Source organism: Dermacentor silvarum, chromosome 1 (genome assembly GCF_013339745.2).
Source record: "Dermacentor silvarum isolate Dsil-2018 chromosome 1, BIME_Dsil_1.4, whole genome shotgun sequence".
NCBI classification, from domain to species: domain Eukaryota; kingdom Metazoa; phylum Arthropoda; class Arachnida; order Ixodida; family Ixodidae; genus Dermacentor; species Dermacentor silvarum.
In genome coordinates this window covers 390,049,803-390,063,328 of record NC_051154.1, presented here as the reverse complement: position 1 = coordinate 390,063,328, position 13,526 = coordinate 390,049,803, and the positions used below count along the sequence as shown (strand labels likewise).

Sequence of the window (13,526 nt, the reverse complement as noted above, 5' to 3'; positions counted from 1 at the left end):
TTGGTCGCGATGGGTCACGCGCTTACACAGCCCCCAACGGATCACCACAGGCCAAAATGTCGGAAGCCGGCCACCAAAGCTCAAGGGAACAGGGCCGTCCGAGGAGCTGCCGCCCGAGCATGCGTTTGGCCAGCACTACCGCCGCTTGTAGCTATCGCCGGCGTCCGACACTTTATCCTGCTGTATTCCGTCTGCCACTGCGTAAGCGCGGTGGCGTCCCGCCACGAAACATTTCGCCGCGTGTTCGCCACACGTGACACAATCGACGGCCCTGGGCATTGACGAAGTCACGCGCACACGTGGTCCAATGGCGAATGAACCCGTCGTTGCACTTCTTCGACTTCCTTTTCCTTTCACTGATCGCGGAGCCCCTCTTGGCAAACGTGCTGTCATGCAGTCGTCCTCGCGAAAATGCTAGTAATCGGCAGTGCCTTCGAGGTCAGCAGGGGCCTTGGAGAGCAGTTGCTACTCGCTGAAAGGGAAAATACACGACATACACACACACGCACTAAAGAGAACAAAATTTATTAGACACCAAATGTAACAAATATAATAAAATATGTTCTTTCTATCAAATCGAAAGCATTCCTTGTACCATTAAAAAACTATCTGGATAAAAAAAAACTACATCGTAAACAAGCCAGTCAATACTATTCTACATGTCCTCACACAATAAAATTAGTAAACGAAAGAAACGATCATTTAAGAAATCTTATCTCGTCCCACATTGAACTGTAAATACAGAACCATGTGTTCGAACTCTTACTTTGGGCAGACATTCCACAATTTTGCAGCCTATATATATGTTGAGCTTGCCGAGCCCCCCAAAATTAACAGTGGACTGTAGAATGAGGCTGACCAGTGGTCGTATTTTGCATGGACTAGCACAAAACATACGATGATAAATACCTAAGTACTAAATTAGGAAATTGGGACTCATCACGCAAACGAGCTAAAAAATTTCGTTTGGTGATGGTGTTGCATTTTTAGCAGGTTATTAAAGATTAAAAACTTATTTATAGTGTTTTTTGAGCCAAAACCATCATATGATTCTGAGACACGCCGTTGGAAGGGACTCTGGATTAAGTTGGACCACCTGGGATTCTTTAATGTATGTTTAAATCTAAGTACACAGGTGTTCTTGTATTTCGCTCCCATCGAAGTGCGGCCGCCATGGCCGGGATTTGATCCTTGGTCTTTTTGTTTACGACTAGATTTGTGAAAGTTCCAAACAGGGTCCCCTATATACAGGGTGATCATTTTTAAGTTTTACAGAATCCTCAAAAATAACCTGTTGCAGATATCATAATTCTAGTCCTTAGCTGTATTAGTCAGAGACACTCACATTACTTTCACGAGAAATCGTAGCACATATTCAGCTAATTAACAAAAATCCACTTATCTTTTGAATTAAATACTTTACAGCCCATATTGCAATTTACGAATTGTAGCCGGTGAGATTGCAAGGCATATTCACTTGGAATGAATTTCCAGAATGACGCCAGTTTGGAGATATACACCATCAAACTTGCCCTAAAAATGCACTGTTGATCAACTTACATTTTTTACAAAATGCTATTTTCTGCATTGAGGCACAAAAGTAACTAGAACGCCCATGTATTTTGTCCCAAACTTTGGAAATAATATCCAGAACCTGGTGTCATGCTGGAAATCCATTTCAAGTAGATACGTCTTGCAAGCTCTCCGGCTACCATTTGTTAATTGCAATATGTGCTGTAAACTAATCAGTTAAAAAGTTAATTACTGAAATTTTCGTTAACTAATTGAATATGTGTTTCGATTTCTTGTGCTAGTAATCCGCCTCTTGAAATAGTCCAGCTCAAGGACAAGAATTATGCTGTCTGCCACAGGCGATTTTTAAAAATTCCATAAAACTTAGAAACGATCACCCTGTGTATTTATTTTCTAATAGTGCATGAGTTGTGTTCTGCATGGACACTTTAGCATGGCTACCTTGTTTAGTTGAATATTCTGCAAGCAGTGGTTTTTCATCTACCCAGTGCAAAATATTAAGCCAGCACTGTAACATGTTGCAAATGGAGTCACGAATAAGTACCTTCCCTGATCATATCCAACAGTAGCAACTTTAGATGAAATAAGTTGTGCTTTCTCATGTTCAAGTGCCTTGTTCTAAGATAATGTCACAGTATGAAATGTAACATATCAAGCGTAACAATATCAAATCCTCCTTCTCACATTTGCCTCCCATCATGTATCCCCCAAGTTGAGGTCATTTGAAATTGCATTTAATTGCACTTGAAACCGCATATCGCTCTTATTTAAAAAGCAGATCCTATTGCAGTCACCATCCAGATATAAAATACTTGTCTGCGTCAAGCTGTGAAGCAGAAGCACATTTTCTGAGGAAAAAGCCTACTTCTTCTATTGAATTGGGCTGCGTACTCTGAACACTACTATGCAGTCGCAGACAGGACTGGTAGTGTAGCAACTGTAACAGTGTGAACTTACATAAAGGAGCAAAACTGCGTGAACTTCCAATCATTATTCTCTGTTAGGAACTATGCTTTCCAATTATAACATGGGGATAAAATAACTGGCAAGCAAATCTGCATTTCATTCAAGTGAATAACATACTATTCATGCTACCTTGCAGGGTGCACACTACATTCCCTTCGAACGTGAATTAACGACCTTGCCACGAGTTGCTAATTGTATTGGTGTATTGTTGATTGAGAGTGGTAGAACGGGATATGTACGCCTCAGGCTAGAGCACATGTTTCGACAAGGAGACTTGGCTGGTCGAACAAGGAATGTCTCAGGCTAAATCCATTTGTTCCCTTGTAAAGATGTTGGCTTCAGCTTGTGACCTTTGTTGGCCAACTCTTGAACACTAATGTCACAACCTTCCTGTTTGCCCTCGTTTTTTCAGCCTATTGCTGCACAGAAGCTATATTTTCTTTTAAAAACATTCAATGAGGTCAAGGGTTTTGTGCATGGGAGTGTCTGCAAACACAATTTTTTTTAAGTGAATGACAGTTTTGGTGTCTTTCTTAAGCATTCAATAGGGAAGAACCAAAAATTAAGCTAACAGACTGGCTATGCCAACAAGTAAGCATGAAACAGGGGAAATCAAGCTCTCTATGGATGTGGAGTGCCATTTCTTCATTTCACACCATGCTTGGGGTCAGCAGGACTTCTTCCTAAAATTGAGAAAGTCTTTGTAATGAAATACGTACTAAAAGTATTCTGTTTATAATCTAAAAAAAGGCTATTTGGAAATTCATATTTAGGTGGGACCAGCGCCAAGTACAAAGACAAAGGACTTATAGAAAATGACACGCCGTGCTGAATGACAACTGATTTAATTTTACAACAGACAAACAGTCAAGTACTCTGGAATGCTTGATAAAAGCCATAAAAACCTAAGAAGCAGGGAGTAGTTACACACAATAATGTATGTGCATGGAAAATGCACCTGGTCATTGGTTTGCAAACAAGTATGCCATTTCCTTATCAGTTCACAAAAGAGGTCCTACACTGAAACATTTCTCCTTCAATTTGGCAATTCTGTGGGCTTTGATTATTGCTCGGATGAGTTGGTTGCTCTTTTTACTGCTATTAGAGTATGGTGAAGTGCAATAGACGGGACAAGGTGAGGCGAGACAGACGGGACAAGCGCAACTGACAGCTGAACGTTTATTGGAAAATTTCGCTGCAGCAGGACATGCGCCCACGACACCCCGAAACCAGCAACAAACAGATCAGGCGCAAAAAAACAAAGAAATATGGCAAAGATCACTAACAACGCATTCACACTCTCTTATGAATGTGATGGTAATTGGGAAGGATGTGTACGCTGTCAACTGCGCACGACTGGCCCAAGAGGAATAAACAAGAGAACAGAAATAGAAGAAGTAGCTGAGCTGTGGATACCTTTGAATCGCACTTCTTTGGATAAGTGCCCCCAAAGCCACAATAACACACTTTAGCACTGCAAGGCAAGATCCCACATTTCTCCTTATTTCAAACACCTAAAGTATTGTCGCAGCCTGTCGCTCAGGCACTGGTCAGTCTGTCCCCAAGCAAACACGACCACAGTTTAACGAATCCTGTACACGACAGAATTAGCGCATGGGGCATACTGACACTCACATTTCGTCATACAGTATTTCCTAATTTGACTACCCACGACGCATTTGCACAGTTGTGCCGACTTGCATGGCACAAAAAACACAAGATCCACCGATACTTCCCTGCTACTTTCCTTAAGTTGTGTGAAACCTCAGCAACACATCCACCCCCTCAAGGGGGCAACGCTTATGTGCATAAGGTTTCACACAACTTGAATAAAGTCACAGGGAAGTATGGGGTGGTTCCAGTTTCCTGCATCATGCAAGTTGGCACAACTGTGCAAATGCGTTACGGGTAGTCGAGTAAGGAAATACTGTACGACGAACCACGAGTATCAGTATGTCCCATGCGCTACTTCTGTCATGTGCAGAATCCCTTCAAGCAGCGGTCGTGTTTACTTGGGACAGACTGGCCAGTACCTGAACGACAGGCTGCGACAGCCCTTCAGGTGTTTGAAATAAGAAGAGGTTGGATCTTGCCTTGGACTGCAAATGTTGCGGTTGCTATATGTATTTGAAGAATGTGGAAGGTGTAGGCCGTGGAAAAACAAAATTAGAATGCAAGCTTTTTGAAGCAGTGTTAATTGAAAATTATTTTCAATTCTGGATCTGATACGTGCATCAGCGTGGCTTTGGTGGCACTTTAAACAAAGAAGCGCTATTCACAGGTAGCCACAGCTAAGCTAGTTCTACTTCTGTTTCATTTTTGATGTCTCTTGTGCCAGTTGTGCGCAGTTGACAGAGTACACATGCTTCCCAATTATCACGTTTGAAGAAGAGATCGTGCACATGTAAGCAATTTTTGCCGTATTTTCTTGTTTTTTTTGTGCCTGCTCTGTTTATTGTTGGTTTCGGGTATCTTGAGCACATGCGCGCATTGTCCTGGTGCAGCAAAATTTTCGAATAAACGTTCACAGTTGTCAGTAGAGCTTCACCCGTCTTTCTCACCTCACATTGTCTCATCTATTGCACTTCACCATACTCTATATGCATCATCAACTGGCCCGAAGTTCTACTCTTCTGAAGTTTTTACTGCTACTACGCACTTGTCAAAGTCAGGCCAGCAGCCATACTGCATACAATGTAGAGCTATATGAACTGGCAGTTCATGTCATGGATTTATTCTGGCTTATGGCATCACAGAAAGTAAACGAAGACAACGACAAGTAGGACACAAGTGCCTACTCTCAACTCTAGCTTTAATACGAAAACAGAAATCGCAAATAACACGTGGTGATATGAAGTGACGTCATTCATTCAAAAACATTTTCTTCATCGAAAGTAACTGAGAATGAGCGATGCATTTTTCCTTTGCATTGTGAATCTGCGAAAGCTTAATTATCTTATGTACTCTCTGGTCATAAGTTTTGTTCAATGCAGAAGTTTGGGCTTGTTTGTGATAACAAAACTTGGACATCATAACGAGCAGGAAGGAACCCGAACGCGAAGAGATATAGACTAGCACCCATCCAGTCTGTGTCTCTTTGGGTCCGCATTCCGTTGTGCTTGTTATGATGTCCAAGTTTCATAATTTTAGGCTATAACGAGTTTTGTGGAACACAAGAATGAACCCACTTTTTTGCCGTATGTTGCAATGTGCAGATGAGATTTGTTAGGCACAAACCCGATTCACCCCAATCTCAAATTAATACAATATCTGTCTACACAATGTAGGCATAACAAGATGGCCATGGCCAACTGTACACAACCTCTGTTGCACAGTGCATCACCTCCTTCATATCGTGCCACACGCAACAACCAAATTGTTTTCCTGGCTGCAGTATTTTTCTCACATCAGAGTAAATCTCTGTTCACAAGCTTCCTACAGAAAAAAAAAGCATTTAGCCCATAGGGACCAAACGCACTTTTGCCCCTGAAAAAGCACAAAAGCATACGAAACAACTGCGACCATTTTTTACTTGGCTCATCTCATTCATTATATTCCATCGTCATGCCTAATTCAGTTGTGCAAATCATTTTTTCACAGGCCCTTGTTAGGACGGTTTTGTGCTGTGACAAAAAAGGCAGAAGTCAATAAATGAAGAAGGTTGGTTGGGGCTTACGGCATAATATGCATCTGGCAAACTAGGCCACAAGTGTTGTGTACAGTCTGGAGTCCTCAAAAGGTTGTGCGTACATTGGACAGATGGGATGCTGTATTAATGCGTGATTGGGGAGCATGACTCATCTGTGTGAAACAACCTGCCCTCGTGCATTGTGAAACAATAACAAATGTGGCGGCAGTACTGTGTTCAACAAAACTCACATTGTAGCCCCGCATCGTGACCAGACAACATGCCAAGCAATTGTGGCTTCTGAAACTTAAACAGAATGACAAATGCATCAGTCACCTATCAGTTGCACTGCACAAAAAATTTTAATAGATAACATCGCATCCCATCACCACTTGTTATTATATATTGTCTGTTTCTTGATTCTAAAGCTTGAGGTGAGAGCTGAGGCTTGTCATGTGTGCACATATTCGTTCACTTTTTGTGGTGCCATTACACCAGAATTGGGATAACCAAATGGCCACACGCTGCTTTTGTCACGTTATAGTGGTGCTCGCAAAGCGGGAAGACAATGCACATAATGCCACACTATGTAAGCATGCCCACTCTGCACACGCAGCAGATTACCCTAGAACAAGGTGCGCAGGCTGCATATGTGCTCAGCTGCACCGACAGCCATGTGCGGCGATGGCTGCGCTAAAAAAGAGGACGCGCACACCAACTGCCCCCTTGGGCCCCTTTCAGGGCCCTCTTAAAAGTTAAGTTTGTAATTTCTTGTTTCTGTTATAGGCTAGTGCAAACAAATGAATTTGTCTCATTCCCATTAAGAAATTTTGTAGATTGGGTAGAAAATTTATGAAAGCACAGATTTATTACTTTTCACCTTTCTGTCGGAATATCGTACAAATGCATAAGCAGTACTTATGGCCTTGTTTCATGTAAGATTTTTTCCATGCTGAAAGAAAGGCATACATTTAAAAAATAAGCTTGGTTGTTGCAACGTGTGAAGGAATTGTGTCAAGTCACACAAAGGGTTGCTGAAACCAAAATATAGTCGCAACTTTCTTGTGACTGACTTTATCTAAGACACTGAAAAGAAAAATGACCTTTTAAACAACAGACTCAAAAGAAGAAAAAAAAGCCACAGCACATTATTACAAGAACTGCAGCGCAATAGCACCCAAGGAAGACACAAAGAAACGAGCAGGACAAGCGCTGAACTTACAACAAGTTTTATTGTAGCCAATTGCACATATATTTCATTACACAAACGTCATTAGCTGCACATGCGTAGAAACACCATCTCTTTATCTGAGAGTTGTATCGATGGCATGCTAACACACCTTCCCCCCCCCCTAGCCGGGAAATATGTTCTGCTTCAATAATTTCTCGAGTGAAGCACGATTTGCTTTTCATAATGACAGACGTGTTATGCAGGTCAGGTGAACAATCCTTACATGTTGAACAATGACAAGCCAGGAAACCTTGAAAGTCTTTCGCTTCATGTGCGTTTTTCAGATAGTTTCCATGCTCCCTAACACTTAACCTAACGTCGATGCATCTCCCAGATTGGCCAACATATACCTTTCCGCATCTTGAAGAGATTTCGTAGACTACACCTTCTGTGCAATGAACAAAGGGTGGAGGGTGCCTATGCGTTGTGCTGCAGACTTGCTGCTTCCTTACCTCTGGGTGGGTCATTGTGCAGAGCTTGGACAGCCTGTTAGGTGCGGTGAATACAACTTTTACGTCGTACCACTGGGCCACCTTTTTCAGGTTGTGTGAAAGCTTGTGAACATACAGTATCAGCGTGCAGGTAGAAGGTAGCTGTGATACCGTATGTACACAAGATTTCAGACAACCTGAAAAAGGTGGCCCAGCAGTACGACGTAAAAGTCGTATTCACCGCACCTAACAGGCTGTCCAAGCTCTGCACAATGACCGACCCAGAGGTAAGAAAGGAGCAAGCATGCGGCACAACGCATAGGCACCCTCCACCCTTTGTTGATTGTGCAGAAGGTGTAGTCTACGAAATCCCTCTAAGATGCTGAAAGGTGTATGTTGGCCAAACTGGGAGATGCGTCAATCTTAGGTTAAGTGTTAGGGAGCATGCAAACTATGTGAAAAACGCGCATGAAGGGAAAGACTCAAGGTTTCCCGGCTTGTCAATGTTTAACATGTGAGGATTGTTCACCTGACATACACAACACGTCTGTCATTATGAAGAGCAAATCGCGCTTCACTCGAGAAATTGTTGAAGCAGAATGTATTGCCTGGCTAGAGGAAAGGTGTGTTAGCATTCCATCGATACAACTCTCAGATAAAGAGATGGTATTTCTACGCATGTGCAGATAATGACGTCTGTGTTGGATAGTGCATATATATGTGAAATTCGCTACAATAAAACCTGTTGCAAGTTCAGCACTTGTCCTGGTCGTTTCTATGTGTCATCCTTGTGTTTTATTGCGCTGAAATTCTCGTAATAATGTACCAATATACCCAACTCGCCACGTTATTCATGTTTTAAGCATTGTATGTGGGCGTCTTGGTTGCAAAATAACCTAAATCTTGCATCCTAGTCTGGTGCGTAGGGCCTAAAAGGCTCTTAGCGGAGTCAACTGATGCTTTTATGTAGGTTATTCAGTTCGCGTGATCTTCCACAGAAGTAGCTGTAGGTACTTTTGCCGCAATAACAGTACTGTTGACAGTATTTGTCACGGGGAGCGCCACTTGAAGCGGTCACAGATATTGATCATCGACTGCGCCAAAATATGCAGCGGTCTGAGTAAAATCACTAACCAAAGGAAAAAGACATCACTTGGGTTCAAGAAACGAGACAGAGTAACCCGAGAAATAGTTTAAGGCTCCAATACACAAACTGTCGCTCTTAAGAAATGGTGTTTCTCAAGATATTTTAATACAGTCCCTAATTTAGTACATTTTTTCATATGATGTTTTGGTTTATTCTACACTACAATGATGTTGCTTGTTAGACACTGGTGATTTGATGTGCACGTTCTTTTGTATTGCTATAAAGACAACTGTTAAAAAAGATTTGCCTTTGTAACTAAAGTTTGGAGACAGTGCCTGTCAGCTCATATTTTAATCTGTTTTTCATTTCATGTGTGCAATTACACCAAATGTAAACTACATAGATACCTGTACTCAGAATCACAAAGATACACACCTGTGTAATGATTCTGCTGAGAACCTTGGAGTGGTCAGCCACACAATGCAGCACAGGTAGAATGACATCCTGAGTTAAAACAAAATAATAAGAATTGTAAGATGCATATCAAAAATTTTATGCTGTGAGGCATTTAGCATGTATACCAATTACCACATTTGCATGCAAAACAGTTTTGCAGAATAGTTAAGCAAGGCAAATCAATGTCTGGCTATGGGACTGTCAGCCAGTGCTACTCATGGCAATGGTGGCGTAAATAGCATATTGTTTCAAGTGCAGCTTTTGTGGGGTACATGAATTCAAGAAAACTTAGGTTCACATAATACATGACACCTACAGTTAGAAGGATGTGTTACATCCAGCACCAAGGCCACGAGTGGCACTGCTTAACGCTTACAGGGCCAGACTTAGTACACACACAGAAATGTGCAACAAAGTGAACAGGAGGTAGAGCTGTTGCTTTAACTCAATAAAAGATTGCATGCATCATGCAGATGCGAATACAGCTCCCATCAGCACGAGTTGTCCTTTGGTCCATTTCACTTCTGTTCTTTTTTTCTTTCCTTGTCTTCATTGTTTGTTGGTGCCATATGGTTGTGATGAGCAGCTCAGTTCCTATTCTTGTTTTACTACATAGTGTAAAGTCATCCAAATGTGCTTAAGCCTCTTAAGAGTAAACTTCAACCACTTTGTTTGAACAATATTTTTCTCTTTGTTTCACACCTTAATGTACTGCTAAAAATACTAGACAATGCTATACAGAAAAACCTACATCCACACAATCACACATCTGAATAAAACTGCACAGTCTACGACTTCAAGATGTGTACATACACACTTTATACATGTCTACAATGAAAATATAAGTTACTGTTCTAATATGCACACTTAGCATACTGCATAACAGTAAACTGGTTCCAAGATGTTTTTTTTGTTATCACACATACGATGGCTCCAATTACAAATTTAATTCTGGCAGTGACTCAAGACACTCCCAAAAACTTCCTAATGCAATCAACGAGAATTTTCAAATTTAGAGCAGTTGCACACAAATAAGGCAAATAGTTTTATAATCCTAAATGACGAACTGTTATTGTATATGACGGTAAAAGGCCATGCTCCTGAAACATCCACACTGTTTATCATATAAGCACATTATCATATTTTTACTTACTTTCCTAAGGATTGCGCTCATGTGAAAATGTTTATACATAGCTGTGTCATGTTATCAGTTGTTTTCACATTTGTATTAATGCTACTTTATATGCATGCAAGCGTGCCAATACTACCTTAAGCTGAAGGCCGAACACTATGCTTACAAGGTACGTGCATTTCATAATACCAAGCAGTGGACTTAGAGAATGAGCAACTGTATTAAAAAGTGTGGTTCTTGGGACACACATCAAATGACATTTGCCTGGAAAACAAACATTTTGATAAAATCATGACTTAATCCAATTGGTACTAAGCATAAAGCATCAATCAAGAAACTTGCATTTACCACACACCACTATAGACACTGAGACCTCTTTGGCTTCTTCACAGTCAGGCACAATGTGCTTAAGCTGCCTGTAAACCCTGGAAAGTGTTCATGATACTTTTTTAAATAGATGGGAAAACTTGAGAATGACATAAAATTAGGGTCGGTGAAGCAAAGCAACTTTTTAAGAATTCCACTCTGTTTATATGCATATGTTCTATGCATATGACGGTGAAGGCAAATGATGTACTGTGTTTTTAACACGCAATAATAGAGAGTACAGTTTTGCAATAATGTGATAGAGAACAATGATAATAATGCCACACAAAACAATCTAGTGAACATTTTTTTAAACTTGCACAAGGTTTTCGTTGTTATTCTGATGCACACATCTGCACACTGTGCACCAAGTTTTGTCGTTTTTTTTATTTGTCACATAGTAATTTACATCATACATTTGTCCTCAAATACGTCATGTTGGGCTCCTTCAGTATTTTTATTTTCATACTGGAACACACATGCCTATATATGTGTTCTGTCCCATGGAACAGGTGTCACAGCATTCCCTCTAACTGAAGCCACAAAAGTAGCCATTGCAGGTAAAAAATACAGGGTAAAAAAACTAGGTAAGAGCATACCTAGGCCTCTGTTGCTGAAAAGGGGAACTTGGATAGCGTCTGATGTCCGGCTATGAAGCTTCTTCATCCTTACAGCTGGCAATGAAACGGCTGCAGTCTTGAAACACAAGTGAAAAATTAGACAGCAATGTTAGATAGAGCACGCAACAGCTGGCCGCAAGTTAATATGGGATTACTGTAGCTGCTACGCTGAGTTTTGTATGCTGTTCAGCTTACATTATTGGTGAACTATGCCCCTTGCCAAAATTTTATATTTTAACAGGCTTTACTCTTTACAACTAAAGCCGTTACCCAACTCATGCCCCTATGCACTTAAGCCATGAAATGTTTACTGATCACATAAACTGAATGGCTTCCAAGACAAATTATTTCGGTCAAGAGGATGCATAATTAATGAGTGTCACTGACATTGAATACCAAGGTAGTATGTCTTTTTACAATAGACAATGGCGGACCTAAAGCACATTTTTGTCAGATTTGGGTTGATCAGCCAGCCATTCTTTTTGTTTACCAGCAGGAGGAATTGAGTTAATATTACTCGTGCACAGTACGATCACACTGTCAAGTGTGATAAGATCCTGAGTTTGAAAGGGCGACTTTGTATGAATTTGGTATGTAGAAATAAAAACTGAATATCTGTACGCAATGGTGCAGCAGCAAAACAAACATTAAACAAGTCAAGGCATCCAGTGCACAGAGCGGGCAGTCGAATAATAAAAGTGTACAATCGCCGACTATATAGATATTGCATAGTGCTTGCATGGGAGGCGTAGTCACTGCATCAGCAAATAACACAGCCACCGCGCTACTTTCCCGTGACCTATCGCCGCCAACGCTGTCGCGTAAATTAATGTTTGGTCAAGCCAGCCGCATCGTTTTCTGCCCGCCAGGGGTCGAGTGACGACATATCCGGTGATGTGAACGGTAATCTAAAGACCAAAGTCGACGGGTGCTGGCTCCCCAAGCTGCGCGGCTAGGCGCAGCAATCGCGCACTGCCTGCACAATCAGCGGCGTGGGCGCACAGACAGACGCCGGCCCGGAGCGTGCGGCAAATCTACACAGTGCACGCTTAGTAAGCGACCTACTGCACACAACCGTACGAGGGGATGGGCGCCACGTACGCGGCAGCTAGCAGATACCGCGCACAAAGAAGCACCGAAACCCGCACACACTCGCATCGCAGTAAGGCCGCGGTTAGGCGGCGAAGCTTGGCGGCTTAGCTCACCCCGCACTGCACGTAACTTCTCTGGTAGTGGCTTGCGCTTGGGGAAACAGCAAGAACGCTCACAGCCATATCCTATTAACAGACCTCAAAGACATGGCAAAGTTCCTCATCATCTAAAATCATGTTTTCTAACTACTCTCGCTCCACTCTAAGCACTCGCTTCGAATACGACAAAGCTCGCACAAACACGGTGATCGTGCAAGGCAAAGTTTGCAAAACGGTTCGGGACGGCCAACTGTTGCACTGAGGCCTTCAATAACTCGTATCCGCGCCTCTGAACACATATGCAAACACAGAACGTGCAGCGGTCGTTGAAAATAACTTACCGTGGAGTCTTGGCTGTTCGAAACTGCGGGAGACACCAACGACGGCAGAACAATGCGCCGACGCTGGTGGTAATGGCTGCCGCTTGGTCGCTTCGAGCGCGCGCACTCCGAAGACCCGTCGGCGCGGCGCTTGCATGGTTTAGGGTTTTGCGCGGCATTCTCTGCAGCGCCTGCAGCGCTAGCGCGGCTACTCCAAACAGAAAAACAGCGCGGACGCACCTTGCGCGGGATATTTCGAATCTGAGTGCAGAAATTGTACTGAAATTGTCGCTCGGGGTGATCGCTCGAGCCATGTTGGTCATGGCAGGCGGCATCTGGCGGCTGAGTTGTTCATTTAGCTGTTTGGCTCGGGTTAGATATGGGCGTATTCAGCACTCCCTATCTACCCAACGCCAGTTATTTTTTGAAAACCCCCATTTTAATACCGCAACATCCCCTTAATGTTCATCTGAATGAGGTCGAGGGTAAAATAAAGGTTCTAGCTTGTTTTTCTCCATCTCGTGTGAGTACCTGTTTTGAGCTTGGGAGGAAAAAGGGCATGTCAG

At 42.3% G+C, this 13,526-nt stretch overlaps 1 long non-coding RNA gene across 2 annotated transcripts; it reads right to left on the bottom strand.

The window, feature by feature from the left end:
- Positions 1–242: 242 nt before the first annotated feature.
- On the bottom strand, positions 243–13,204 carry LOC119454472 (uncharacterized). Of its 2 annotated transcripts, XR_007465134.1 has the most exons (5): positions 12,982–13,204; positions 11,430–11,526; positions 9,312–9,380; positions 6,379–6,433; positions 243–3,182 (listed from the first exon to the last, which is right to left on the bottom strand). It is a non-coding gene; the product is annotated as an uncharacterized LOC119454472 (long non-coding RNA). The 2 variants fall into 2 exon arrangements; XR_005192581.2 differs by lacking the exon at positions 6,379–6,433 and having other exon boundaries at positions 244–3,182.
- Positions 13,205–13,526: the final 322 nt, after the last annotated feature.